Source organism: Oryza glaberrima, chromosome 10, assembly GCF_000147395.1.
Source record: "Oryza glaberrima chromosome 10, OglaRS2, whole genome shotgun sequence".
Taxonomy (NCBI): domain Eukaryota; kingdom Viridiplantae; phylum Streptophyta; class Magnoliopsida; order Poales; family Poaceae; genus Oryza; species Oryza glaberrima.
The window spans coordinates 6,681,766-6,687,765 of record NC_068335.1 but is presented as its reverse complement, the minus strand read 5'-3'; the positions used below and the strand labels follow the sequence as shown (position 1 = coordinate 6,687,765).

Here is a 6,000-nt window from a genome sequence, read left to right as displayed (position 1 = left end):
GCGGCCGTCGCGCCCCGCCGCCGTCGTTGCCCAGGCTACCGCCGCGCCCGGTCACCGCCTCGCCCAGCCGCCGCCTCGCCCAGGGGAGGGGGAAGGAGGAGGGGAAGCCGGCCAGGGAGAGGAGGGTGGGAAGCCGGAGAGAAGAGATAAGTTGGAGAGAGAGGTGGAGGTGGGAGTGGTTGAGGGAGAAGAGATAAGGTAGAGAGAGAGGTGGAGGTGGGAGTGGTTGAGGTTGCACAGGAAAAAGGGAAAAAGGTGGAGAGAGATAGGAAAATTTTGAAGTGGGTGGGAGGGAAAGGAGGCAAAATATCCCGTGCGGTTGGGTTTGGATGCCCGCACAGGAAAATCGATTTTCCCATGCGGGCGACACCCCGGTGCCGGTCCTCTATTTTTCCGTGAGGTTCCACTTACGGACCGCATGGAAACAAAAAAAGGACGTCCAGAAAAATCAATCGTGTAGTGGTGTGCCTAGAAAAATATATTAATGATGTCATGTAATTGAAAAATTGTCTGACAGATTGCACTGTTTGAAAGGAGCTGGATAGTGCTGGTTACTAATATTAAATAGATGGTACCCTGCGCGTTGCTGTGGAATTATCTAAATTGGGAGCTACAGTTTTTTTATGCCTCAACCCTTCAAGTACAAATTGGGAGCTACATACATTTGGAGTTGAAGAGAAATATGAAAGATAACATATGGGAAATAGATGGTTTTATTCTATTTCAACAAACAGTAGCCATTATTCTGTACGATGTATAATTTATCGACTAAAGTGACATCACTGAGGTAAAACATATCTGTAGATTTGGTTGTTACATGTATCAAATATATACAGAGGTAACATTGAATTGTGGACATTATACAGGGTGATAATATTTGATTTGTGAAACCATATGCTCGATGGTTCACCACTCTACCATTCAAATATTATCGTTTTCAAAGCAGCAGAAGCTGAGGCTGAATGGTTCACCACTCTACCATATTCTCCGTCTCTCTCCCATCTTTCTATCTAAGTGCGAGTTCGAGGAGCTGAAAAATGGCTCATCTCTCTCTCCCATGCTCCTTTGAAACGTGAAGTTTGAGCAGCTGAAGAACTTAGGTTCTGTGTAGCAAAGCAGAGCTAGTGCAGCACGGTTGGGCAGCGGGCGATGGTATGGTAGCAACCCTTTGTATCATTGAAATAAGCGTATATTTTGAGCAGCTAGGAGATTAATGCTATCGTTGTTGTTCTCTCTATAATTCCAACAAATATGGGGCGGTGGAGGAATTGGAGGATGAGGATACGACAGATATGACCGATGGCGAAAGGATGAGGCGGCGGAGTTGCGTATGTTGCGGCGGAGTTGCGTATGTATTTTATTTTGAAAAAAGAAAATAAAAGACTATTTTATTTTTATTTTGAGAAATAAAAAATAAAAAACAAAATAAAACTATTTGCTTCAACTCCTTCAATACCGGATCCGGATCCAAGATGTTCCATCCATTGCGATTCTTTCTCAACTACTACTCGAATTGGAATAGTTTTATTACTTCAATGAAATCCATTTTTATTTTGAAAAAAGAAAATAAAAGACTATTTCGGTTCCTATATAACTCTTATGTATCAGAATATGAATTTTTCTTGTTGATTCTTCGTAAACAATCTTCTTGCTTGCGATTAACTTCTTCCGGAACCTTTCTGGAACGAATAATCTTTTTCTAGAAAGATGGAACATTTTGGGTTAACGTACCCTACTTTTTTTTCGAAAAACCATATGGTTCATTATGGATCCCCTTATGCATTATGTTCGATATCAAGGAAAGGCAATTCTTGCATCAAAAGGAACTCTTCTTTTGAAGAAGAAATGGAAATGTTACCTTGTCCGTTTGTAGCAATATTCTCTCTTTTTGGACTCAACCGCAAAGGATCCATCTAAACCAATTAGCAAACTCTTGTTTCGATTTTCTGGGGTACTTTTCAAGTGTACCAATAAATTCTTTGTTAGTAAGGAATCAAATGCTGGAGAATTCATTTCTAATAGATACTCGAATGAAAAAATTCGATACCAAAGTCTCTGTTACTTCTCTCATTGGATCTTTAGCAAAAGCCCAATTTTATACTGGATCAGGGCATCCTATTAGTAAACCAATTTGGACCGATTTATCGGATTGGGATATTCTTGATCGGTTTGGTCGGATATGTAGAAATCTTTTTCATTATCACAGTGGATCTTAAAAAAGAAGACTTTGTATCGACTAAAGTATATACTTCGACTTTCATACGCTAGAACTTTAGCTCGTAAACATAAAAGCACGGTACGAGCTTTTATGCAATTAAAATAATTTTTATTTTAAAATAATATTTTATTTTAAAATAATATTATTCCATTAAAATAATATCATTCTCTGCTAATTAAACTATTTTATTTCCACAAACGGACAAGGTAACATTTCCATTTCTTCTTCAAATAATTTTTATTTTGCTAAAAATTCATATTTTCGTGAAGGATGAGGCCGCAGCAGACGGCAGAAGAAGCGGAGGGGATGGTGATGGATGGCAGATGGCGAAAGATTGTGATCGAGATGAATATGTATGTGTCGTCGATGGACTTTTTGTTTCTGAATTTTGCCTTTATATCTCTTTATCTATTTAGTCGGTCAACCTTCCATATTGACTACAATATAACTATACGACTTCTCAATTATTCTGGCTATACCAGATGTGAATCCCCCTGACTTTTCTGGTCTCCCTATATTTTTATCTATTACTGTTGATCCTCCCTCTCAATCTTCAATTGTACGTTTCAGATATTTTTACCCATATAATTCAACGGTAAGTATATGTTGCATGACGTGGCTCATTTTGGGATCATCCTTGGATTCACATTTCACTTGGATAGATTTGTAGAAACAATCCTTTGTTCCAAATTACTCTCGTCTTGTTACTAGGTTCTATGGCACTGTTAATTGCTAACCTTACTAATGGCAAGGCAAGATTTGGCAATAGCCAAATTTTTGGCGAAGTCTAAGGCCTTGTTCAGATCCTCTAGCAAAATTTTTCATACTGTCACATTTAATGTTTAGACACATGCATAGAGTATTAAATATAAATGAGAAAAATAACTAATTACACAGATTACATGTAAATTGCGAGACAAATCTTTTAAGCTAATTGCTCCATGATCTGACAATATGGTGCTACAGTAAATATTTGCTAACGATGGATTAATTAGGCTTAATAAATTCGTCTCGCGGTTTACAAACGGATTTTATAATTTATTTATTATTAGTCTACGTTTAATACTTTAAATATGTGTCTATATATCCTATGTGACACGCTAAAACTTTACACCCCTAAATCTAAAACACAGCCCTAAATTTTTGCCAAAGTTTGAGCAAAAGTTGGAAAGGTCTAGGCGTACGCACATGAGTTTGGCTCAGCTCGTGGCCTGAGCAAGAACAACTCGTTGCAATAATTAAGCCGGAACACGTGTAAAGTGCCCTCATCATACGTGTTGGAAATTTAGCCGTCTGCTGCTCACGTGTCCTTCTGGCCTGAGCTTTCCAAAAATCATCAGCTTGAGATGCTTCAACCTTCAGGCCACCTGATCTTCACATTACAAGCCACCCGATCAAACACGCGCTTGTCCTAATCTACGTTTAGACTTGGGCTTTTTTCTTATTTTCATTAACACGTACTCCATCCATTCTAAAATATAATATCTTAGAATCAGATAGGATATTTCTATTACGAATCTGAATAGATTGATTTTATAATAGTATAAAATATCTTATCCGGTTCTAAGTTATTATATTTTAGGACGGATGAATTATTCTAAACTACTCAATTGAACATTTTCTATAAAGTAATTGCTTGAAAATAAAAATAGTCGTATTTTTCAATTTTTCAGTAGGATAAATTAAATGTTGGGCTATGTTTTTTACCTTAATTTAATATTGGACCACCGCTAATTGTTTTCACTTTGATTAGATACTTTGGACCAATGCCCCCACATGTCAGCGATACTTTCGCTGGGAAAGGCACCGACGTGTGCCGCGATCTTCTCTTTTTTCTAGCTTCAGCAAGCTCTCTCATGACCTCGGCTCGGGTGGCATAGCGACGCACGGGGAACGGGGTGGTTGCACTCAAGCCCAGGAGTTGTGGGAACGGAAAGTAGAGATCGAGCCAAGGAATGGTGCGGACGAAGGACGAAGTTGAGTTGGGAGCGGTGCTGGCCGAGGATGCTGTCGAGCGGAGGAGGTGGCGCTGGGTACTTGTGGAGGGTGAGGTCAGTAGTACGCGAAAGATTTCCCTGGACGTCGGCCCTGGTAGATTTTAGGTGGGCCGTAAGTGATGTCGCTTGAAAAAACCGGAGGACCAGCGAGATGCTCAGGATCTGTGGGAGATACAAAACTGAGTTTACATATATAAGTCATCACGCTTCTTAGATATAAGAAATAGTTCATTTAAGTTGATTTTAATACATATCATTTTTCTTCTATTTTCCATAGCTCCCGAGCACCCCATATACCGCAAACTGGTTCGATCATAAAATGCTTCTCAACTTCTGCACGGACTTATACCGGTTCATTCGTCGCGACATCTGTAACCATCTAGGAGAGTTCTACGACCCTTATAGCGAACTTCTTGCAGACCCCAAATTCAAAAATCTAAGAGAGTAGGAGAGAGAACATGCTATAGAGTAAAAAAGATATATTTGTGAGGGAGAAACTTATAATATTATGAACACTAGACATGTACATATGCTATGTAATTATATATATCAATGTTTCTAATTGTGCTCGTATAATTTATATATAACTTTACAATTCAAAAACACACACAAAAAAAAGAGTGCGTAGATCTTCCCAAACGGCTAGCATGTGCTAAGGTGACTGTACGAATATATTATCCCGTGCGGTCAATATAACAGGACCGTGTTGGTATAACAGTACTGCATGGGATAATCGATTATCATGTGCGCTCAGTATAACTGGACCGCACGGGATAATCGATTATCCCATGCAGTTGAGCCGCCCGCACGCGAAAATCCGAAAATATGGATTTTCGCAGACCCCTGGGTGCAGTCGGGCGGTACCTCCGCACGGAAAAATGCATTTTGACAGTATGAAAAAATCAATTATGTACTAGTGGGTGGAGTTGGGGATGGCACTAGTGGAGATCGTGATCGATGTAGGGAGGTGGCACATGCGGAGGGTAAGATCAAGTTGAGAGCGGCGCCAACGGAGGATGCAGTTGAGTTAGGGAGGTGGCATAGGCAGAGGCGCGAGGTCGAGTTGGGAGCGACACCCGACGGAGGTCACTGTGGAGCCAAGGAGGTGGTGCGGGCAAAGGATGTGGATGAGTTAGGGCGGCGCCAATTTGTGGGCCACTAGTCCAAAGTAAAATGATTTGGTAATAAAAACTAGTCTAAAGTGAAACGGAATTGCTGCGTACTCCCTCCGTCCCATAAAAAATAAATATAGAATCAGATGTGGCATATTCTAGTACCAGATTCGTAATAGGATGTGTCACATTCGGTACTAGGTTGGTTTTTTATAGTTTTTTTTCAATCAAAATTCTTAAATTTCTAAGTATTGATTTGCCTCAAGATTCGTGTAAAGTTGGGGAAAAAATTCACAGCCGCACATACAACGGTGGAGTTGAACCTGTGGTCTGTTGAACGGGTACGTGCTAAGCTAGACAACTTACCTCACATAAATTACTTTTCTAGTTAGATACCAGTTATATACGAATTACATTGCAAATATAGTATAGTTACACTACAATTATATTTAAAAGTTTTAAAAAATACTTGCAAAAGTTTTCAAGAAAGTCCCACGTGAAAACAATGAGTTTTAGGATGGTCCAATGTAAAACTATGGTAGAAAAACATTGCCCAACATACAATTTACTCTTCTTAATAATTAATTAATTATATGCTAACCCCTTTCTCTCGTGTTACGTGGTGCTAATCAAGGATTTGGATCAGGTGCAGTCAGAATAGTGACTGCAACTT

General features: G+C 39.6%; 1 pseudogene; it reads left to right on the top strand.

Moving 5' to 3' along the window:
- Window positions 1-1,441: 1,441 nt before the first annotated feature.
- Window positions 1,442-2,323, top strand: LOC127785793 (maturase K-like; annotated as a pseudogene).
- The last annotated feature ends 3,677 nt before the right edge of the window (window positions 2,324-6,000 follow it).